The sequence below is a fragment of the Kogia breviceps genome, chromosome X, assembly GCF_026419965.1.
Source record: "Kogia breviceps isolate mKogBre1 chromosome X, mKogBre1 haplotype 1, whole genome shotgun sequence".
Lineage (NCBI taxonomy): Eukaryota > Metazoa > Chordata > Mammalia > Artiodactyla > Physeteridae > Kogia > Kogia breviceps.
The window spans coordinates 110,264,487-110,290,091 of record NC_081330.1 but is presented as its reverse complement, the minus strand read 5'-3'; the positions used below and the strand labels follow the sequence as shown (position 1 = coordinate 110,290,091).

At 36.8% G+C, this 25,605-nt stretch overlaps 1 protein-coding gene across 1 annotated transcript in view; it reads left to right on the top strand.

Moving 5' to 3' along the window:
• Positions 1-25,605, top strand: part of IL1RAPL1 (interleukin 1 receptor accessory protein like 1) — a 1,372,082-nt gene that overhangs the window by 198,171 nt on the left and 1,148,306 nt on the right. The gene's annotated exons all lie outside the window — the stretch shown is intronic.

Here is a 25,605-nt window from a genome sequence, read left to right as displayed (position 1 = left end):
TGATGCTTCAGTCTTGTACATATCAATTACGTTATGAAAATCCTTGCATAAACTGGTCCACTCTAAAGTAGCATTCAGTAGCTGCTCTCTCTAGTTGGTAAGGTTAGTTTGCCCTTCTGTAAAATTCTCTGTAAGGCCTGTAGTAGGATCTTAACATTTAGAGCACAACACTGGGGTATCCTTTTCATTTGTAGGTGACTCTAAAAGGGTAATTATTTTTGAAGATAAGGTGGGTTTGCTTCAGTAGAATGTTTAATGAACTAAATGACCTAAAGTAACATAATGAATAATTCATTTTATTTGATACTTTAGATACTAAAGTTGTAAAGGCCAGGACTGATTTACTTTTAAAGTAAGGCGTACTAATTTTCAGTTACTCTTTTACCCATCAGATATTTTAACACGGCACATACAGGCATACCTCAGAGATGTTGTAGGTTCAGTTCCAGACCACTGCAATGAAGCAAATAGGGTGGTTGAGGCACTCAAATTTTTTTATTTCTCAGTGTGAATAAAAGTTATGTTTAGTCTATAGTGTATTAAGCATGCAATAGCATTATATCTAAAAAAGTGGATGTACCTTAATTTAAAAATACTTTATTGCTAAAAAAAATGCTAACTGTCATCTGAACCTTCAGCAAGTCATAATTTTTTTTACTTGTGGAGAGCTTTAAATACTGTGAGTTACCAAAATGTGACACAGACATGAAGTAAGCAAATGTTTCTGGAAAAATGGCACGGGTAGACTTGCTCTGCACAGGGTTGCCACAAAGCTTTAATTTGTAAGAAACATGGTATCTATGAAGCACAATAAAATGAGGTCTGCCTGTAATTCAGTAAAGCTGAAATAAATAAAATGACATAAATGACAACGTTTTTCTTTTAGAAGAGACAAAGAAGAAAACATTTCCTCCTTTACCCTGGTCTACCTCTTCATCTCCCATCCTGAGCTCCAGCTATACCTACCATCTCAACCATCATCCAAATAAAGGAAGTTCATTCTCTCTTTGTGGTAGGGAAAGTATGGTATTGAGTTAGGACACCCTGCTAAACAGGGCTATGCAGTTGTTAGATTGATCATGTGTTAAGAGGTGAGCATGAATGAAAGAAAACCTTTGCTGAAGGAAAAGGGATCAACTTCTTAGGGAAAAGCAAGGGACTTGGAATTTTCTTGCTTAGCTGATACGGGGAAATAGCGTGAGTGACTCAATTTCAGGAAGACTTTTTATGAAGTCTTAGAAGATGATAAATGCTACTAGTAGCTAATACATGCTGAGTGTTTGCCAAGTACCAGAAACTCGCCTGTATATTTATGTTAACTCACTTAGTCTTTGCAACAACCCAATGAGGTAGGTTCTGTTGTGAACTCCATTTTACAGATGAGGACATTGAGAATTAGTAGACTTAAGCAGATCACACCAGCTGCTGGTGGAATCAAACCTTAATCCATACTTCAGTAACCACTGGACACTATGTTACCTCAAGAAAGAAAAAGCCAACTCCAAAGTTTTAAAATTTGATCTGTTGCCTTGATTATTAAGGAAAGCATAAGGTTTTTGAGAAAGGAATATATATTGTCCGAGCTGGAGAGACTGTTGTTGAAATCTGAAGATTGTTACTGAGGGAAATAAAATATCTCATTCTGGGGGGAAGGGGGGAGGTACATGGTGAGGGTCAGGGAAGTTGTTTTGTGTTGTTTTGAGAGGATCCTATGTCCTCTGAGCTCTTCTATAGATTGAAGATTAAGTGTTGTCATTGATAACAATTTTGTTTTCTGATTTGCGGCTTGACATGAATAGAGAAGTGTACTCTTGTAAAGATCTAACCTGTTGAGGCACAAAACTGTACACTTCTCAATTATAATATCTATTCAAAGAATGACTTTTCAGTACAATGTCCGAAGTAATTTTATCAGAAGTCAAACTGAAAATCAGAAATGTTACCTTCTTACTCCTTAAATTACTACCATAGAGGTGGGTGAGTTAAAAGAATTTATGTAGCTCTTAAGATGGCCACATGCTCCTCAGTTATCAAATACAGGTACTTCAGGGGCACCTAAATATGCTCGGTAATTTACTTACCTAATATTGTATAAATAAAGCTTTTTCTTAAAGATTTTGCCATTCCTAAAAGGCACTTGAACTTTCAGATATCTGAATATGTGGGGAAAACCCCCCTCACTATTTATCTAAGTCATGTAGCTGTTGGACATGCTACTTTCATGATTTGCATTTTCTCTGAAAATTGTTCACCTAAAAAACAAATAGTGTCAGAGGACCAAAATGGTGTTTTGATTCACAAATAGAGAGTGATCCTTAGCATGGCTGTATTCTAGTACAACTTTATTTATGGACACTGAAATTTGAATTTCATATAATTTCCACTTGTCACAAAACATTCTTCCTTTTCCCCCAATTATTTAAAAATGCAAAAACGATCTTAGCTTGTGGGCTTTACAGAAATGGCAGTGGGCCAGATTTGGCATGTGGGCTGTCATTTGCTGACCCCGGCTCTAAGTCATAGCTTTCCAGTGTTTTTACAATTGTAAATATATAAATTATGTAAGATTGATCAAATATTTATGATTTTGTGATCTTTATGAATACAGTTTTAACTGACTTGTTGCAGTGATTCAAGTTATATAAGAAAATATAAGTGAAAAAAGAAAATGGAAAAAAAACAGCTAATGGAATGGTTATAGTACTTAATTGGTACCACTTTCTGGTATTTTTCTTTGCTCTTTGGATAATATGTACATTCCAAAGATGAAGATGAGAATGTAATTTGAATATTTGAAAGTTAATATTCTTACACTGACTTAAAATGGTGAAGTATTGGTAATTTTACATAAGCTCAGTCTTCATATTGAAAAATACCATGGAATAATAGCTAGAGTTTTTTGGAGATTCAGGATTCCATAGAATATAATTGAAAAACATAAGGGTAAGTTAATTGATTTCTCTTTTTTCCAGTCTTCCTCTTTGGCATGCTTGAGGAAAATTGGAATAAATGTGTTTAAAACTGGTAATAAAATCACAAGTTGGTATGTAGGTAAAACTCCTACTTGAGAAGGTTCCTGTGTGTTTCTTTGGAAGGGAAGCTCTCACCACTGTAATGTACTATATTTGTACCCAGTAGAAAAATATATGTCTGGAGATTCATCTTCTTAATGAGAAATCTTAATGTTCCGTAACCCTTTCTGATTCTTTCCCAAACTGACCCTATGATGGGGCAAGGGAAAAATGCATTCTACTTTTTCACAAACAGAAGGTTCAGAAAGCTACAGTTTCTAAAGACTCAATCCTTTGAACGAGGACTTAGAAAAGGAGTTTGGAGAGAGACCAAGTCTAAGAATCTGGACTTGAATGTATGTACAACCCAAATACTGGTAACTTCTAGAAAACTAGAAAGCAAATCAATTAAAATTAGTCTTACAATCACTAAGACTTCCATTCCAATCAATTTATCTTAGGTTAAATAGGTTTTAATGGCCCATTCTTGACTTCAGTGTGAAATGTCATTGACTTTGGCTGTCTAATCAGTGGTAGGGCCTTTTCTCTATCTTTTTTTTTTTTTTTTGTACGCGGACCTCTTACTGTTGTGGCCTCTCCCATCGCGGAGCACAGGCTCCAGACGCGCAGGCTCAGCGGCCATGGCTCACGGGCCCAGCCGCTCCGTGGCATGTGGGATCTTCCCGGACCGGGGCACGCACCCGTATCCCCTGCATCGGCAGGCGGACTCTCGACCACTGCGCCACCAGGGAAGCCCCCTTTTCTCTATCTTAAAAAAAACCTCAAACCCACCGTTATCCATGGTCCAACTTGCCGCTGTTCTGAAGTGACACCTGAGATGACTGATATGGAAAATTACATGAATAATTGAATAACTGTATGAACTTTTCAGTGTCTTCTCAATTGAATTATCTGATGATGAGGAGAAGGCTATAATGAAAGGAACTCAGGACTGATATATATATATATATGAATTTTGCCTGAACTTGTGGTCTGTGTGTGAGTGCATGTGTACACATATTCACAAGCTAAGCATGGATTTTATGCAATGACCTATAAAATTCTTTACAACTCAGAAGTTATCTACAAGAGAATGCAAAAAAGTTAAAAAAATAATCATGGAATATAAGCAGACTCTTTTCTGGAAGTCTGAGGATTTAGACTCCACATAACTAACCTCGAATTAACCAATGATAATTGCTCAGATGTCACTATTATGCCAATATGCATACCTAGAATATATCTATTACATAGAGGATCATAATGTTATTGAATAAATCCCTTGCTGCATTTTAATTGTTTGTATTTTAAAAGATGTAGTAGGCTCTAATTTCTCAAGTGTCCTAAACAGTCCATGAATATTAAACATGTGATGGAGGTTTTTATTTATCATCTCGAATTTTATGTTCATGAAAATGTAACTCAGTTTAGTTGGAGTTCTAACTGTAGGTCTACTTCTACAAAATTCTGATTGCCATCATCTTGGCTACATTGATTTTGTGCACTTTGATCTTTATTTTGTGTTATACAAAAGTCAATGTGTTGATCTACAAACACATCTGCTACTTGGATAGTAGTTATTTTAGAACTGGTTCTCTTTCCAAGCACAGTTATGACACTAAGAATTGGTACTGTGTGCTCCTGTTGGCAGTTACCAGTCATAAACCTTATGAAGAATTCCAAGAGCTATGTGAAGGAAGCATCCTTTGTTCTAATTTAACATTAGTGCATAGAGTAAAATTGTGTTTGTTAGAACTTATGTGAAAAACAAGTGGTCTTTGTTTTGTTTATTTCCTTGACTCTGGAGTATTAATATCAATTTTTTGCTGTGATTAGGCATCAAATGACTATAGCTGTTTGTCAAATCATCAGTTCTTTGAAATTCCTAATCAGCATAACATTGCTTGTAAGATAATGTTTTTGTAACCTATTGAATTAGTTCTCTGTTATATATGGCAGTCTAACTATGATAGCTATTTCTTTCGGTGTAAAGATCGTTTATTCATTTGTTGATTGGATACCTGAAGATGAGAGAATAGCCCTAAGAAATATTTTTTAAAAAAGAAAGAATCAAAAGAATGCCATAGCTAGTAAAAAAAAAAAAAAAAAAGCTGCAGTGTCAAATGAGGTCACTGAGTGTGAAGTGAAATACCACAGAGACCCATTCCTTTATACCTGACATGAAAAGAATCAACAGTGTAAGGATCTAAGTTGAATTACAGCCTGTATTTGTATTATATAGGTAGATTTAGAAAAAAGAAAAAAGGGGTTTGGTTTAGTGTAAGAAATATTCTAGTTATTTAGTTCTGCATGACATGGAATATATAGAATGTCATTTCTGATGTATTCTACTTATTTTTTGAGTCCAAAAGGCAGCCCAGATTTGAGAGGCGTGGAGGCATGGACTCCAGCTCTCAATGGAGGAATGACATGTACGTGGAAGAGGAGAAATGGATGAGCCACATTAGAGATAGTTATCCAGGAAGTAAATATTATTTAATTATACTTGGATATACTGAATATCACTATGATGAGAACAAGTAAGGAAACATTGACAGTAATTTACATGTGAAATTTTGCTCTCTAGCCCCATAATTAAAGTAGTACTTATAGACTGTTGGACCATTTGATGAAGCATGTTGTGTTACGATGAGTATGTATGTCTTCTTGTGTTTCAAGTTGATGAAGAAAGCTGACCAAAGTTATAATTCTAGGGGACACTTCCCAGGGTCCTGAGTGTAGGAGTGCTCTCTTGCTATTGAATCTGTTTGTGGCAGTATGAGATTCAGTCTAAAATGATATGACTTTGAAGAATATTGCTAGAATACATAATTTTACATTTTCCAAGAGGACATTTTAGTGTTAATCTCATGTAATTCTTTTATCACAAAGATAAGAATACTAAAGCCTAGAGGGGTTAAATGACTTTGCAAAGATCTTAATGGTAGCAGGTGGTGTGGCACTCTAGACTTACATCTAGGTCTCTTAACTGCCAAGTTACTGCTCTTCCTATTATTCCATACATCAATGCTACTTTCCAGAAGTCTGTGTGCCGTAAATTACCATCTGGTAATCCATGTAGAAGGACTGTCTCCACCAAATGGTGAATAAGTGCTTGTTATTTCATTATATTTTCAATGTTTTGAGGTCTTTAGAGAAGGGAAAATGTTTCATCAACTTGACAAGAAGTATGAGGGTGTGTAGTTTAAGTATGTATGGTGAGCCAGGGAGAATCTAGTTTTGATGGGCCTTGAAGCTTATACAATTTTGGCCCTATTCTATAAGAAGAAAGGATGCAAAATTACAACTACAGAATTCAGTACAGGGCTTTAAAAGAGGCCTGTGTAATTTAAGGGTCCTCAAGGTCAACCTTCATCAGCCTCTGGTGGTGAATCAATTAGTATAATTGAAATAATAGAGTTTTGATTGGACTTTTGGAAGAACATGTTGTCTGTCCAGACACAGCATTGTTACTGAGTACAACTGAAGGATGATCTTTTCCTTTCAGCCTTTACAATGGGTTTTAAATGCACTCTTGCTTATATGTATGAATATACACAAGGAAATTCAGGCAGTGCTTTCTAGCTCTAAGAAATATGGTGCTTCCTCGAATAGTGATTTAGACATGCGGCCCTACTTTTTAAAAACCTCCAACTACCAAAGTTTATGTAGGAAGCAGTGCTATTGATCTTTGAAGGCTAAAGACTTGTGAATGATCTATTAAATTGGTATGTTAAAGCAATCCTGTGTATCTGCTTATTTTTGGAAGTCATCTAATTATAAATTATTTGACCTCATACAGTATGAGGATAAATGAGGATACCAACTCATGTCTGTTGAAAAATGGGTTGATATAAGTGGGACCAGTTGAACTATTCAGAGAAATGCTGCTTATACAAAATAGTATTTTTCAGTCAGTTTCCAGTGTTAGTATGCTACACATGGAGGGTAATATTTTACATTACAGAGTGTTTTGAGGTAGGCAAGGCTGTTACTTTGTTTCCTAGTCTTATAAAGAAAATCGGTTGCAGGATATGAACTATTTTTCCCTGAAGTAACATAGCTGGGATTCAAACCCAGGATTAGGACACAAAGGACAACAGGCTTTCATTATGCCACTCTGTCTCCTCTTAGAGGCTAACGGAAGTTTATATCATCCCGGCTGTCCTTCCTCCACCTGGAAACAGTTGCATTCCCAAGGCCTTGTAATTTAGCTTTTTCTTATGACTGCTTTTCTCCGAGTTATTTAATTAGAATCTGCAGCTTTTGGCAGGAAAATAGTCAACCCAGCATATTTCTAACAAGTGATGTCTTTAGGGGAGAAAGTCCACGTGAGCAAAGAGAAGAGAAGGAATGCATGATAGTAGCTGCTAGAATATATTAATTGTAGACAAATTTCAGTGGGCGTGTCAATCACCATGAATTAAATTTTTAAGTGAAGTGGCCTGAAAAACAAGAATGGGATGGAACAAAGCATGTGTATCATAGTACAGAAGATCTGGGGTTCTCCCAAACCTGTCATCTTTTAATGGAGGAAATTTTAGGAGCAAAGGCAGGGCCTATGTTGATAGAATGATCTTGGGAAATGCCTTCCAAGGGCACCTTTAAACACTTCTTTTCAGACTTGATGTTTTCAAGGGCTTTTCTATTAGATAAATACGATTTTAAAAGCAATAGGTATATATATGTACACCATTTAAAAATAATCAAATTAATGTAGCTGAATGGATAATATCATTAAGCATTCTAAAGGGTTGAATATTGCTAATGAAACATAGTTGAGCTTTTAGAAAGAATTGTTATAGAAGATAAATGGTAAATACTAGGTGAAAAAACAGTGGTTTCAGTAGTACTGACAAATACGGATCAAGAGGGCTTTCTGCCCCTGTGGCTCAAAGCATTTCATTATTGGTAGATGGAAAACAGAAGGATGGTGTAGTCTATTGAGAAATTCCCTCGACAGGGAAGGTTAGATCCTGCTATTGGGGATGATAATATCAGTGTGGTTTTTCATCATGTTGCCCCATACAATATTTTAGGTACATTTTTTTGTCTGCTGAATAGTCGATGACATGGTTCTCTGCATGGTGTTGATGAGCAACTATTTTTTGATGTATTTTCCTTGAAGCCCATAGGTTTCTCAGAATTAGGTTTTCTGCTGGCATGATTGCAATAATATCTACTGGAGTTTAAAATTGCGCCTATTTTTCCAAGAACAAGCTGTAAATCCTGTTAAATTGCAATGTCAAGTCCATAGTTTGCATCGAAGTTAACAGAGAGAGAACAGTCGACTAGCTTCCAGGCAGGAAATGTGAGAGTATTTAGACTCCATCATGCTTGAAAGCATTTTTTTAAGAGCAAACATTGGATATATTACCCAGGGAGTTAAAACACAAGCAGCTAAAGGGAACTGGATCTTTTCAGTCTGTCAAATTATGTGTGTCTACTTCTTAATCATTATCATAAACCATTCTATGGGAGTACTTGAACCAAGTTAGCTTTCAATTAGCATGACATTATATTGGCAAGTCTAAACTATTAGAAAAAATATGGTTCTGGCATGGACATCATATACACGAGCAAGTTATTGGTGCAGTTTCATGATCCAACACTATTACAGCCTGTTCAACTCTTAAAACTCTTGCCTCTTCATTTTGTCTACTATACTCACTTGAAAACAACCCCAAACCCAGTGAAATCCAACTATCCTCCTGCTTCCTGCCTTCACCCAAGTTGTTGAGCATTCCTGAAGTAATCATACTACCTTTCTGATTGGGTTCTCCTGGTTTTCCTCCTACCTCGTTGATTCCTAATTTACTTTGCTGATTCCTCTTTTTCTGTGTGGCCTCACTAAGTCGTAGCTCAAGGCCTCACTCATGAGCCCTCTTCTCTATCTTCCTTCCATAAGTGACGACATCTAGTTTTTAAATAAAATCTATATGTTGATGACTCCTAAATAAATGTCTGCCGCTCAGACTCCATCCACGTTCTCCCCATCTGTATTAGTTATCTATTGCTACATAAAAAAAATTTACCAGAACCTTAGTGTCTTAAAATGAAACACAGTCTCATGGTTTCTGTGGGTTAGGAATCTGAGTGTGGCTTAGCTGGGTCTTCTGGCTCAGGATCTCTCACAAGGCTGCAGTCAAGATGTTGGCTGGGGCAGCAGTCATCGTGAGGTTCGATTGGTGCAGGATCTGCTTCCAAGTTCACTCAGTGGTTGTTGGCAGGATTCAGTTCCTTAAAAGTTGTTGGACCAAGTTTTTCTCTGGTTGTTGGCCAGAGGCCACCCTCACTTCTTGCCATATGGGCTTTTTATGGGGCAGCTCACAATATGGCAGTTGGCTTCATAAAAGTGAATAAGTTGTAAGAGAGTGCCAGCAGGATGGAAATCAGTCTTTTGTAACTTAATCTCAGAAATGACATCCTGTCACTTTGGCCTTATTAACAAGTCTCTTGATTCATCCCACAACCAAGAGGCAGGGATCATTACAGGCCCACCGTGCTAATATATCAAATGGACTTGGATATTTTAAAGGCATCTCAAACTTAAAGTATCCAAAAAGGATCACATCCTCCTAACTTCTCAAAATTGTTATTCCCCTAGCCTTCCCCTTCTCAATTAATGGTAGCACAGTACACCTCTATTCTCTGGCTAAACCTGGGAGTGATCTTTGATTTCATTTTTACTCACTGACCACACCTAATATATTGGTAACTCCTGTTACTATTATCTTCAAATTGTACACTAAGTCTGATGATTTTCTCTTGAAGAATAGTTGATATACAGTGTTCTGTTACTTTCATGTGTATAGCAACAGGATTCAGTTTTCTATATATGTATATTTTTTCCAAATTCTTTCCCATTATAGGCTGTTACAAGATATCAAATATAGTTCTCTGTGCTGTATACATCAGGTCCTTGTTGTTTATCTATTTTATATAGAGTAGTATGTATCTGCTAATCCAAACTCCTAATTTATCCCTTTCCCCTTTGGTAACCGTAAGTTTGTTTTCTATGTGTGTGGGTCTATTTCTGTTTTGTATATATGTTCATTTGTATCATTTTCTTTTAGATTTCACACAGATTTCTGTCTGGCTTACTTCACTTAGTATAATAACCTCTGGGTCCATCCATGTTGCTGAAAATGGCATTATTTCATTCTTTTTTATCACTGAGTAATAGTCCAGTGTGTGTGTGTGTGTGTGTGTGTGTGTGTGTGTGTGTGTGTGTGTGTACACACACACACCACATCTTCTTTATCCATTCATCTGTTGATGGACACTTGGGTTGCTTCCATGTGTTGGGTATTGTAAATAGTGCTGCTATGAACATTGGGGTGCATGTGTCTTTTCAAATTAGAGTTTTCATCTTTCTGGATACATACCTAGGAGAAAGGAACCTGCATACTGTTCTCCATAGTGGCTGTACCAATTTACATTCCCACCAACAGGAGGGAGGGTTCCCTTTTGTCCACACCCTCTCCAGCATTTATTATTTGTAGTGTGATGACTTTCCACCATTACCTTTGTTAAAACTCTAAGCCAATATCATTTCTTGTCTGAACTACTTCATTAGCCTCCAGCCTAATTATTATCTTTTTTTGCTATTCCTGATCCAGTTTAGTCCTCCTTTTACATGGTAGTCAAGGCAAATTTTTAAATAACTTATATTATCTTACTAGTACCTGTATTAGTTCCCTAGTGCTGCAGCAACAAATTACCACAAACTGAGTGGCTTAAAATAACAGAAATTTATTTTCTCACAGTTCTGGAGGCTCGAAGTTCAAAACCAAGGTGTTGGCAGGGCCATGCTCTCTCTGAAGTCTCTAGCGGATGATTCTTCCTTGCCTCTTCTTAGCTTTTTGTAGTTATTGGCAAATCCTGGCTTTTCTTGGCATCACTCCAGTCTCTGCCTCTATTATCACATGGTTTGCTCCCTGTGAGTATGTGTCTGTCCTTCTAAGGATACCAGTAATTGAATTTAGGGTCTACTGTAACACAGCATGGCCTCATCTTAACTTGGTTACATCTACAAAGAACCAATTCCCAAATAAGGTCTCATATGCAGATACCTAGGTTTAGGACTTAAACATCTTTTGGGAAGACCCACAACAGTCCCCTTATTTAAACTCTGAATTATTATAATTTTTTTTACTACAAATAAAATAAAATACAAGTCCCTACATTAATTGGCCCCAGCCTCTTCTTCATGCTCTACCTAGTCCCACTCTCCCCTCTGTCCAATGTCTTCCAACCATATTGACCTTCTTTCTTTTGTACAATTATGCTGAGCTTGTTCTGGTCTCATGGCCTTTGCATATGCTCTTCCTCTTCCTGTGATGTTTTCCCTCCATATCCGCATGTACTGCTCCCTCTCATGATTTAAGTTCCAAGTTACAGGCAAGACCTTGGAGAAATTAAAACGGTAACTTCTATACCACATCACTCTTTTTCCTGTACTCCTATTTTATTTTCCTCACAAAATTTATCATTAAACAAAGTGTGTTACTTACTTGTCTGCTTGTGTTTTGCCTGGTAGGAATGAAGGGTCTTGAACTGTCTTGTTTCCTGTTATGTCTCCGATACTCCAGTATGTAGGATAGTGCATGGCATATGTGGGGCAAGGAGTTTATATACCCGTTACAACACCAGAGAGCAAGATGACATGCAGAACTTCTAAGTAGATTCTGGAAAGTAGTAGATACCAAATGCTGATTTACCTCTGATCTTGCAAACTTGTGGAGGTGGCAAGAATTTATGTTTCTTGATGCAGTTGGAAGAGGAGTCAATCTTAGAATTCAATTCTTAGAAGAATCCCAAGCAAGGAAAGCTATATGCTAAGTGCTGGAAAGTTACGTAGCAACCAGATCAGACAGGCTTAAAGCGATTTATATTCTCTTTGAGGAGATAGTGCAGCTTCTGCGGTAAAGAAACAGGACCCTCAGATAGTGAATACCTTTGAGTTGAGTGACTGTAGAAAATACCTAGTTGAAAACCACAGAAACAGCACATGGAAAGAATCTCAGTCTACGCATGGACTCTGTAAACACACACTGTCCAAAGAAATAATAACACTGCCTGCAGGTGAATCATTGGATATGGATTGTATGTGTTTCTCTTTGTGGATATATTTGCATCAGAGGTCTCAGAACTTTGTTTTATTTATTATTGACTAAAGTATTGTCAGTGGAAGACCTGAAAACATTTTGTAGCTGTATAGCTTTGGGAATGGTAACTTTTATAGGCAACAATAACTTACCTACCTAATTGAAAATTTGTAAGGATTAACAAATTGATTTATGTGAAGTACTTAGATACATACCTGGCATTAAGTAAGTGTTCAAAAAAGGTCATCGGTTGTCATTAATAAATACTGAAAGCAGAATATGCAAAATCAGATATGAATGTGTAAATAATTATCACAGATATCTACAAATATTGATAGGTAAACTAGAATATTTATGGTGTTAAACTAGAATATTTCTTTTAAGTTTCTGGCTTCTTCATTGTTGTAGTAGCTTCCTGTTAACTTCTGTAACAACTTACCACAGACTTTGTTGCTCAAAACAACATAGATTTGTTCTCTTTCAGTTCTGCAGGTTAGAAGCATGAAATGAGTTTTATGGGGCTGTAAATCAGGGTGTCAGCAGGGCTGCTTTTTCAGGGGCTCCAGGGCAGAATCTGTTCCCTTAGTCTTCTAGCTCCTGGTGGCTGCTGACGTAACTTGGCTCATGGCTTCATAACTCCAATCTCTGCTTCTGTTATCACATGGCCTTCTCCCTAACTTTAATGCTCTTGTTGTCCTCTTATAAGGACCCTTGTGATTACATTAGGCCCACCTTGGAATCCAGGATAATCTCCCCATGCCCTTAGATGCTTAGATGAGTCACGTCTATAAAGTCACTTTTCCCATGTAAGGTAGCATATTCAGCCATTCCAGGGATTAGTTCTTGGACATCTTTGAGGGTCATCAATTATTCTCTCTTACACAAATGCACTCACTGTCTTTTAGTTTTAACAGTTCTTTTAAAAACAAGTATAGAGGTTTGTCATTGTGTCTTGTTTCCTTTAAAAAAGGATTCTATTGACCTCCTGACACATAGGACAAATTTCTTTTCCTGGCAGGTTTGGTGGTCATGTTCTCACTGAGTACCCAGGGGTTACTACAAAGCACCTTTATAAAAGATGACTAGTTTGTTGGCCTCAGAATTGATCTTTATCTGCCTGATAGAGCTAATTATTCTGATTAGTGATTAAACGTATGATATGGTGGTACCAGCCATACCACAGATCATTTGGCAATGTCTAGAGACATTTTTGCTAACGACAACTTGAGGAAGGTGTTACTGGCATCTAGTGGGTGGAGGCCATGGATGCCGCTAAACGTCCTACAACGCACAGGACAGCCCCCCATAACGAAGAACTGTCTGGCCTAAAATGGTAATAGCAGTGGGGTTGAGAAAGCTTGCCATAGGGAACTCTCAAGAATGCTTAACGTTCCCCAAGTGATCCCAAGATGTAGCCAGGGTTGAGGAGCGCTGCCTTCCTTAGCATTTCTCCCACTATCCTACTCTCTTCACAAGTTATGTCTGTGCGCATATTGAGTTTAACTGGAAAAAGAAAGCTTTTAAGTATTTTTTGCCACATATAACAAATATCAAATATTGCAGTTCTAATTAACATAAAGCCAAATTTTCTTGAGAGTTGCAGTAAGTTTCTTTGACATGTTGAATTTTAAACACAGAGAAATGTGATAAGAGTAGGGTTTATCCAACTATTCATTTAATACATTGGCAGGAAGAGCTCACAAAGGAGGGCAAATCCACTCGGCTAGGATCATGTTTGCAGCCCACAAGAGCGATGATGGAATATATTTGCTTTTCCTCCCTGGGCTTGTAACTTGCCTCATCCAATCTGCTGACTTTAGAACCCCCCAGATTTCTTTGGTATGAGCTTTTGCAGCTGAATTACAGTGGTGGGCATGGTGAATATGAAAGGTGGAAGAAAGGTGAATTAGAAAAGTGGCAGATGGAAACTGTGTAGTGCTTTTATTTATGCTCTCTATTCCTGTGCACAGTGCACTTTCCATTTTAGCTAGTCAGGTTCATCCATTTACTGGATTTTCTCCTGTCACCAAGTAAGTATGAGTTGTATTGAATTTTATAGAATTTTCTGGCAGCATATGGAATATTTCCATTTCTCCAATAGTTCCCGGTAATTTCAGTTTAGAATTATTACATATAGGTAATTCAGTTAAGTCTGTAGTTATTAGCATAGCCCTGTAAATGTTCAGTGGCTCATAACAATAAAGGGTAATACACACCTAACTAAGCACCAGTGTTTTAATGTTAATCATACGTTATCATACTTGATTTTCACAGTAATCCTCTGATGTGGAGACTTTTCCCCTGCCCACTCGACAGATGAGAGGATAGAGGTATAGAGATATTAAATATCATTTATTCGTCCAACTCTGCACAGCTGGTAAGAAGTTGGGTTGGACTTCAAACACAGGCAGTTTTACTCCTGAGTGTATGCACTTAACCACCTTCATTGTGTATTTCTTCGGGTTTCTCTTTACAGACAAGCACCAGCTAGTGCCAGGTATTTTCTAACCTATAACTGGTTATACTAAGCAACTCTAGACTTTGCAAGGAATGACTGCATAAATTTCCAGTGACCTTGATATTGAGGCCTTTTTCTAGGAAGCTTGCATCCTTGTCACTGTTCCCCTAAGATGGGTAGTTCCCCTGCCTTTCCAAAGCTGAGAGAAAGGCCTAGTGTCTCAAAGTACATTCAGTTCTTGTTGATGATAATGTTATGGAAGTAGACTTCTTCTGTGCGTCTTTGTAATTCCCCTAATCTCTTAGTTAACTGCCTTGAAGGTGTCTTTATATTGTTGTTCACATGGTTTCTGATTAAAGTATCATGATACTAAGCACCGACTGGAATACAAAATCTAACTGAGAGTAGCTTATTGTAATTTCTTCTTTAAACTTAAAAAAAATTAATTTTCTTATCTCAAAGCATTCATTTATTATAGTAAATGAATATAGTTATAGAGCATAATTTTCAAAAATCATGACTCATAAAACTATAAAATGAGCACATGTCAAAGATTTATTTATTTGACTTATTCATGAAGGAACTGAAAGAGATGTTACAACCAATTCAGAGGAGGTGTCAAAGAACCATAAATTTATATGCAGTAAAGGAATTTTGGAATGGATTTACCACAACTGGTCTATGCATAGGGCAATAATCAGTTGCATCCCACTAGACACAAATGATTTGCATTTCTAGGGACAAGAATTACTTGCATTGCTGTTAGCTTTCTAGAAGTTTATCTTTACAGAGTTGTAAAATAGCATTTTCAACGACAAAGGTGCACATATAGGATCAGATAATCCCCAGAGACCCAACTTTCCATTAGAAGGATATCCAGTAATCTCTATTGCTCATTCCAGAGTCTCAAATCTTTCCTTAAAGTACTATCCTGTGTATGCTTTTATGGGAATCGCTGTTCTCTAGTATACATCTCATTCTTTCAGTTATCCAGTCAATACTTAGGGCCTATTTATCTGCTCCAAGCAATTTAATGCGTATTATAAACAGACCAGGAAATGTGTGTGGGGGTGTGTGTCTGTCCAGACTCTATTTTAATTAGATTCTGAATGCTATCTTAGTGTTTTTATTAGTGACCCATTGAAGTTGATCGAATGACTGGTAATACTGGAAATTGTTGTAGTGACAGAATATTTAGCACAGTGTGGTTTATCTCGATGGCTCTTGGATTGAGAAATGTTATATTTTTGACTTATAGAGTTATAATAGTAAATCATCCAGATTCTTAAAAAAACTTGGGATAATTTGATTCCATAAAAACTCTTCATCTTAAAATTATTTTTCCTGTTTTATTGAGGTATAATTGACAAATAAAAATTGTGTATATTTAAGGTATACAACTTGAGGTTTTGATAGATGTATATATTTTGAAGTGATTACCACATTTAAGCTAATTAACATATGTATCACTTCACATAGCTATCATTATTCTTAGTGTGGGGGGAACATTAAGGATTTACTCTCAGCAGCTTTAAAGTGTACAACGCAATATTGTTAACTGTAGTCACCATGCTGTACATTAAATCTCCAGAACATATTCACACTACATAACTGAAACTTCATACCCTTTGAGCTTAGCTACCCTTTTCCCCAACCCACCAGCCTCTGGAAACCACAGTTCTACTCTCTGCTTCCATGAGTGTGACTTTTTCAGATTCCACATATAAGTGAGATCATACACTATTTGTCTTTTTGTGCCTGTCTTAGTTCACTTAGCATAATGCCCTCAAAGGTTCATTCAAATATTAAAAGATTTCCTTCTTTTTCAAGGCTGAATAGTAGTGTGTGTGTGTGTGTGTGTGTGTATGTGTGTGTATCTCACATTTTCTTTATCCATTCATTTATTGATGGACACTTAAAACCTTAAAGCTTTTTCTAAGGAAGTTTTAAAATGATACAAAACATGTATTTTTATGAAAAGCAGTATATATTTTTTTAGATGGGGCAAACATTTAGCAATATGGAGGGAAGCCAAAATCAGTATAACTACTTATGATTGCTAAGATCAATACTGCATGCTTTGATGTAGTTTTTTTCTAGTTGTTTTTCTATCTATATTTATATTATTCATAATAAGAATCATGCTCTCTCTACAGCATTGTATTCTGTTTTTCTCTCTTCACATTTTATTGTGACTATTTTTCCAAGTGATTAACTTCAAGAATTATTTGCAAAGGCTGCCATAATATTTCATGTTATAGGTATCCCCTACAATTTAATAGTTCTTTTTATTAGTAATCAGAAACGTAATGCTTTATTAAATTTCTCTTCACATAAATCTCTATCTGGATTTATGACTATTTAAGGTGAAGTGTTAGTTACCTATTGCACCATAACCGATTACCACAAATCTAGCAGTTTAAAACGACACAAGTGTATTATCACACAACTTCTGTGGGTCAAGAGTCTGTGCACAGAATAGCTGGGTTCTCTACTGAGGGTCTCATAAGACTGAAATCAAGGTATCAGCTGGACCAAATTCATCTGAGACTTGAGGTCCTCTTCCAAGTTCACGTGGTTGTTGGCCGACTTCAGTTCTTTGTGGTTGTAAGACTGAGGCTCTCAGCTCTTAGAGGCTGCACACCATTCCATGACATATGGCTCTCTTCACAGCATGGCAGTTTCTTCTTCAAGGCCAATAGGAGAACATCTCTGCTACTTCATATTTCTCTCACATATTTCATCTGTGACCTCTAGAGCCTTTTTAAAAGGGTCACCTGATTGGGACAGGCCCACCCAGGGTAATCTCTCTTTGATTAACTTAAAATTGACTGATTAGTTTATTTTTTCCAACTACAGAACATCTTCACTTTTGCCATATAATATAGCCTAATCATGTGAGTGATTTCCATTACCTTTATAGGCCTCACCCATACTCAAAGGGAGGTGATTCTACAGGGTGCATCAGGGGGTAGGAATCTTGGAGGGGGGCATCTCACAATTTTTACTACCACAGACAAATTTCATTTCTCTGTTTAATGATACATGCTTTCTTTATCATTTATTGTTCCTATGTATTCTGATATCTGGTGCAGTGTAGTATATATTTTTCATTCATAAGTTTATCAGTTTTTGTGGCTATAGTATATGCTTCAACTAGTCTAGAATTAAAATGCCTTTCGGTATCTTGCAAGGCAAGGCCTACTTAATTCATCTTCTTTTTCCTAAATTTCTCTCGTTTGTTTTTGCATTCAAAATTTAGACTTAATTTTTCAAGAAACAAAATAAAAATTCCACTTGGAAAAATTTGACTTTTTTTTAATCAGTATTGACAAAATGGTCAATATTTTCATCTTGGAGGACATTATTTTTCTCTGTTTATAATGGAACGGTCTTTTAAAAATGTTTTTATAACTGTAACCTATAAATATGAAAATTCTGCATTTCTCTTTTTCTCATATTTATAGCTATTATTCTTACTTCCTGGTTCATTTCACTGCCTAGGATTTCTAGATAAAAGCTAAGTGGTAACATTAACTACCCTTCCCAGTGTTATTCTAGTTTTATAAAGTTTATTAAATTACTTATGGTAGTTCTAATTTTATTTTGTCAAATTTGTAAGGTTTTCTATGTTTTTACAACCATAATCATGATTTTCTGTTCCTTATAACACACCGTGTTCCTTGAAAGTTTGAAAGTCCTTATCTGTATTATTTTCTGTAGTCAAAATTTTTGGAGTTTATACTTTAATGGTATTTAGGATTTTTAAATGATTTTTGTTTGATTCATGTTTTTCTTTTGTTTAGTAAATTTTGTAAATTTACATTCCCAGAAAGCCACCCATTATGTAAAATTTTCAAATTTAGTAAAATTTAAAGTTTTGTAAATGTTTTATGTCATTGTATATTTTATGTCTTGTTTTACATTTTTCATTTATATTATTGGCCTCATTTTCTTAGTAGATTATAAAGAAGTTTAGTCAACTCTTTATAATACAAAGTTGCTTTATCACCCTTAGTCCCTTAAGCACCATTGGCTTCCCAATGAAGGATATGGTCCAGACTTTGTGAGAAGCGAACAAGTCCTTTCCTTACAAGATTCTTCTGTTAAGTTTTGAGCCTCATATGGAGCCACCCAGTTGGTGTGCCAATTATCCTGCAGTAACTGCAGCCGCTACTCCAGCCTGTTAGTTTGTAGGACGTTCCGTAGCATTTTATGCCAGGTTACTCTACAACAAGGTACTCTGGTGTGTAATTTTCAGGACAATATTTAAATAAGGAACATGTGCATTTGACTACTGACTATTCTTTTTTAAAAAAATTTATTTATTTTTGGCTGCATTGGGTCTTTGTTGCTGTGTGCGGGCTTTCTCTAGTTGCGGCGAACGGGCTACTCTTTGTTGTGGTGTGTGGGCTTCTCATTGCGGTGGCTTCTCTTGTTGCGTGCAGAGCACGGGCTCTAGGCATGCAGGTTTCAGTAGTTGTGGCATGTGGGTTCGGTAGTTGTGGCTTGCGGGCTCTAGAGCACAGGCTCAGTAGTTGTGGCGCCCGGGCTTAGTTGCTCCGCAGCATGTGGGATCTTCCCGGACCTGGGCTCGAACCCGTGTCCCCTGCATCGGCAGGCGGATTCTTAACCACTTTGCCACCAGGGAAGCCCCTACTACTGACTATTCTTTATCACCTTGTAGGAGAATCTGTCAAGAACCATATGATGAAGACTTTATTCTCATTTTGGCCTCTTAGATTATGAATTAACATTTGATGATCAATATTGAAGAATGGTTATAAGATCTGGAACCTTTATATTCCCTTGCTAGCCACACTCTATAGGAAAGAATGATCTTCTGGTTAGGATTGTGTTAAACAAACAGCAATATCAACAACAGGAAAGCCTAGAAATGTATCTGGGCCAATTTGTAAAAAAATTACCCAAGTGACTTAAAACTTCTTTTTGATGATCTAAACATAGGCCCTTCTCTACTACCCAGCCTGTACTGAGTAGTTTGTCAAACATATAGTTTTGTTTTCAGTAGTGAAAATTTGAAAAATGCACATGTACTCTTTCCGTTCTCCTCTCCCTGTAATCTCCTGCCCATCACTTTTAAACCCTTTCCACCCAGGCCGAAAGTCAGCCCAGATATCAGCCTCATCTGAGAATGTTTTCTTGACCTCTCCAAGCAGCCCTGAGCACTTTCCATAGACTTGAGAATTCTTCTCTTAAAATGCTTATCCCTTTTGCTATAATTGTTGATTTTCGTGTTTCTCTTCCATGTGATCCTTGGCCACAGTGACCATTTCCTAATGATTTTTTATCCCTCCTACTTAGAACAGCATTTGAAACACAGTGGGCACTCACAAAATTTAAAATAAATGTATAGATATCTTTATAAATTTGTGAGTGGGTGGTTTTTCTCAAGATAGTTATCATAGTTCCATGACATAACAAACAAGTTTCCCTGGGACTAATTTTAAGTATCATGCTTTTTTGGTAACTTTTAGTTGCAGAGTCTGTAAGAGCTTCTGTTGATCCTCTCCATAGAGACTCTATTCCACAACTTTAACATGCATTGCTTTATTTAAATGGTGCACTTGGTAAGATACTTTATCTGTGTCATGCACAAATGGATACTTAAAATTTTTTTTATTAGAGTGAAAAAATGGTATAATCTTGAGTTTAGTAATATAAAAACGTTAAGGATTAAATAAAATATAATGGCTCATTGTTGGAGCATAAATAATTATTATATACCAGCCAGGAATGGAGAGAACAGAGACATAGGAAAAGAGCTGTTGTTTAAAAATTTCTACAGTTAAATGTCATTGTTAAACACCATAAAGACAATTATTTTATTTAAAGGTTGTCAAACTTTGAAGTAGGTATTTAGGACCTTACTATGTTGTGGGGGGAAATAAGTAAAAAATGAAATAAAGTCAAATGAAATAAATATGACACATATTTATGTCTATGCTTTTTAGGTGAGAACTCTGAGACTTGTAGAGATGAAGTAGGTTGCCTAACCTAACGCAGGAAAACTCTTAATCCAGTTCATTCCCATTCTAGAACCAAGTCCCTCTGCTTTACAACCCATATTAAGTGGAATAAAACAAATGAGTACAACTTCCCTCTATTTCTCTTCTAAACTTAGCTTGGTATTCCTACATACATACTTTCTCTTCCACCTATAAGAGAAGGTGTCCCAGCTTCCCCAGAACTAACGTCTCTTCCCTTCTAGATTCACTTCCTTTTTCTGGCTCTGTTTCCCTTTGCTTCGGTTTACATACAGGTCCTAGTCTTCCCTGTTTTCAACTACAGTTATGCTTCAACTTCTTTACTCTGAACTGTGGGCTCCACATCCTACCATTCAGAATCAAGCAAGTGAAACTGATTATCCTCCTTAAATTTTCTGATTGTACCCCCATTTGTCTAATTACAGGACTGGTCAGTATCACCAGCAGTGTCTTAATTTTCGAGCACTTGCCTCTTTTTATCCTTATAATACATAAGCTCTGATAATTGTGTCCTTAAATATCCTTGCTTGCTTCAATGACCCATATCTTTCCTGATTCACATTCCCTTTACTACCTGACTTTCTCACTTTTTCTCCCTTTTGATTCCCTATGACTGTATTGTAAATATTTGTAGGCTTCACAGTTGAAAGCATAAGCTTTCTTCACCTTCTCTATGTGGTCTACACTTTCTTCCTGTTTATCCTAATCCATGTCTTTAACTTCAGCTGCAATTACAACATTGTTATCTTCCACCTCTCTACTGAGTTTCTGGCAAATATTTTTAATTAACTACAAGACAATTCTAATAGGAGATTCCACAGGCAATTTGAAATCTACATGCCCTAAATATAATTTTGTGTATTTCTGCAGCCTCATTGCCCAAAATGTCTTCTGTATTTCTTTATATCGGTAAATAGTATAATAATAGACCTTGTTACTCAAACTGTATGCCTCAGATCCACTTTTGAAGCTTCCTTTTAACATCACTTCCTTTAATATCACTAAGCTCTATTTATTCCCAAATCTATTCTGTTCTCCCACTATTCACCCCTACTGCATTAAGGCTGACTCTCTTCCTTATCTTCCTGTAACACTGCCTGTTAACTAGTTTCTTCTACCTTCAAACTATACTTTCTAAAACAGTTCAGATTATTCACCTATGAGCATCCAATGGCTCCTCATTGTGTATACTGCAGAGAATCTTAGGAGTATGTGAGAAGGGATAGGTCAAAATCTCAGATGAGTCATCTTGTGTATTCTGAAGAAACGTATTCAGTATACATATTGTTTTCATGATTTAAGAAAAGGTAAAGAAAGTAAAGCTGCATGAAATATTATTGGATGATGAAGTTAGAATATGAGTGGAAAACATTGTAGGGGGCATGGGGGAAAAGTCCCAACATTTACCTAGCATATCTTGCTCTTCAGAATCCTACATTGACATCTTCAACCTCTTTCCCTACAGCCCCTAAGTTGTGGTCTATTTACACTTTATACCTGAAACTTGCCATTTCACATCCTTGCTGTAATAGTTTCCTACTGGTGTGATAACAAATTACTACAAACTTAGTGGCTTTAAACGACCCCACATTTTAATCTTATAGTTCTGGTGGTCAGAAGTCCAAAATGCATTGGACTCACTTGACTAAAATCAAGGTGTTAGCATGCCTGCATTTCTTCTGGAGGATCCAGGGGAGAATCTGCGCCCTGGCCTTTTCCACCTCTAGAGGCCACAAAAATTCCTGGGCATATGTCCCGTTCCTCCATCTTCAAAGTGCATTACTCTGGTCTCTGACATTTGCTTTCATCCTTATATTTCCTCTTTCTGAATCTGATTCTTCTACTGCCCTTTTATAGGGATGCTTGTGATTACATTGAGCTTACCCTGATAATAGTCTCCCATCTCAAAATCTTCAAGTTAACAGTAGCTGCGAAGTCTGTTCACCATGTAAGGTAACATATTCACAGGATCCAGGAATTCAATTGTGGGCATGTTTAGGGGTGGGCCTTATTCTGCCTACCAGACTGACAATTTCACTCATCCTTTGTCCTAGACGCAGAATTCCCTTTCCCTTAGAAAGTCTCTCCTTTATGACCTAGCTGAAATGCTGCTTCTTGTGAAAGCTCTTTCCTATGACTTCACCAGATCCAACCAGGAGCAGAATTAATAGATTTCCTCCCTCTACTCCCTCAGCACATTATACTCACCATATGGCAGTAGGGCCAGTCTAATTAAGTAGGTAAGGATTTGTCTCCCTTATTGGTCTGTGAGCTTTCTTTATTAGAGTGCATTACCTTGTCTTTGTGTCCCCACTGCACCACCGCGTATGTGCTTAATAAGTGTTTATCAAATGATGAGTTTGAATGCCAAAATTCAACTGCATATAGTAGCAACCACATTCAGTCTTTCATTCATTCATTTTATTTCAGCTAGTGTTTTTTGAACATTGAATAAAAAAGATGAATAAAACACGTTCTCCCTGGAGGGACTTTGTCTGGTAGAGTAAAAGACATACAGTTAAAGAGATAAGCCAATAGTGTGGGGTAGCATGTAAAGAGAGCTGGTATATACAGAAAGTTTCACAGGTGAGAGGGATGTGAATTGAGTCTATAATAGTGTTAATAATATAATAGTAATGATAACAATGATAGTGGTGACAACAGTCAACTGCAGTAAAAACAGTAACAACAGTAGCTTTCATTTATTCCGATTGTTCTGTGTGCCACTGCTGTTCTAGGCACTGTGTTATATGTGCTGTAATAATACCTGTTTTGTAAATGAAGAAACTATTTGCCGAGAGGTTATTTGCCCAGAATTACACGCTGATAGGTAGCAAAACGGGGTTAAGAACCCAGACAGACTGGTTGCGTATAACCACTGTGATATGCTCACTTTGCATAAGATTTAGTAGTGATTTATGTGAAGCCAAGTGGTGAATGGTACTCTTTTTGTTTGTTTTGTTTTTAGAGTAAGTTTTATTATGATATAATTCATATAACATAAACTGTACCATTTATAAAAGTGTACAATCAGTAGTTTTTAGTATATCCACCTGGTTGTATAACCATCACCACTGTCTAATTCAGAACATTTTCATCACCTCGCCGCAAAGAACCCCCGTACCCATTAGCAGACCCTCCTAATGTTTCCCCTCCCCCAGCCTCTAGCAACCAGTAACCTGCCTTCTATCTCTATAGTTTTGCCTGGGTGAATGGTATTCTTAACAGGAAATAGGCAAACAATCTCAGGTCCTTCCACCCAGAAATTGAAGCTTGTTGAAAGTAGGTCGCTGATAGTATGGGCTACTATGTGACAATAAGAAAATAGATAAGAACCTCAGTAAATGTTTATATATAGATTGCATTGGGATTTCTGGGTAGGAATTTTAATTATGCAACAAGTACAACAAAGCTTGAATGTCTATGACTAGACATATTTAATGTCTTTCCATATAAAATACAATAAATTGCCTTAAAGAGGTTTGTAAAGATTACTGTAGGTTGACCAAGATGTTGAATGTGTGAAATGCTCCCATAATTCTTTTTTGTTTTCCCTAATATACAACTGTTTTGAGAGATTCAATTTAAGGATCTTGATGTTACCAAATTGATGCTTTCCAAACCAATTTAATTTTAAGAAACAGAATCATAAACTAGCCTGTAGACCTTATAGAAATGAAATGAGTGAGGAAATAGTATCTTGAACAAGAGTAAAGTAATAAGGTAGTTAAGCTGGAAGGTCTGGCAGTGTATAGTTGGATCCTGGAGTTTCTTGGGCAGTGCTGATTAAACTCACACTGAGAGAGGAACTGATGCTCACTGCTAACCTGAAGGCTGAAGGTATCAACTTGAAGATTTCCTGCCGCTCCAGTTAGTGCGGTGGCTAGGAAATGGGATTGGGGTTTTAGGAATGCCTGCCTGAGTCACGCTTGCACTTTAATGTGCAAGTTCGTCAGATGTGTCTGTCTGATGAGTCGGCTTTTCGGACTAGGTTTCATTTATGTCTTTATGTGAACTCCAGGTGCTCAGTTAGAAAACTGAAAGAGGCTATTATCATTTACAGGAGCTGGAGTTAAAACAGCTTATTCTCAATGCTATTTTAAAAATTCCCTGACTTTCTGACTAAAATGATAATGGTGACACTTTACTGCAAGTGAATGGGATTTAGTTTTGTTTTGTGAATTAAAATGTGTTTTAACAGACTTTTATTAATGCGAACGGATTCATCATTAAATATACTCAGGTTTCTGAGGCTTTAGGAGAGCAAAAAAAAAATGTGACTGTCAAATCACCATTTCAGCGTCCTCATCTTTAATAAAGTCATAGTGATTGAAAGCTGAAGATGATCAGTCCTCGACTGTCTTGCAAAGAAACTTGTGCTGTCATGGATTGACAATGTATTTGAACTGTGTTCTGACTTGCTGCTTTTTGAAATTCAGTCTTTGAGCTCTACTATCTCAGTCTTACACAAAAATAAAAGGGAGATGGTTTTCTGAGGAAGACAGTGTTCATTTCAGTTAATTTCAAATGAAATATTTCTCCCTCTTGAAATCCAAACACTAGGCTAGTGTCCCTTCTGTTATCCCTCTGAGAGCCTTGTAATAGGAAGAAATGATGTATCTTTCTGTAGCTTTCATATACATTGTACTTTATTTCAGTGGAGACAGAGTCTTAAAGTTCTCTGGAAGTATCTTTTAGAGTTTTTTAAAAAGAAAATTGTAAAACTATAATTAAATCTTTAGAGGCGTAGATTTCTTCTCAATTGGAAAGAATGATACTGAGTAAAACCATAATCTGTTGCAGCATGGAACGTCAAAAAATGTGTGTTTGGTGATTTATATTTAAAATAAATTGTTAATGAAATAGTACTTTTGAAGGGATTGTTTCCACTTTTTTTTTTTTTTGTGGTATGCGGGCCTCTCACTGCTGTGGCCTCTCCCGTTGCGGAGCACAGGCTCCGGACGCGCAGGCCTAGCGGCCATGGCTCACGGGCTTAGTTGCTCCGCGGCATGTGGGAT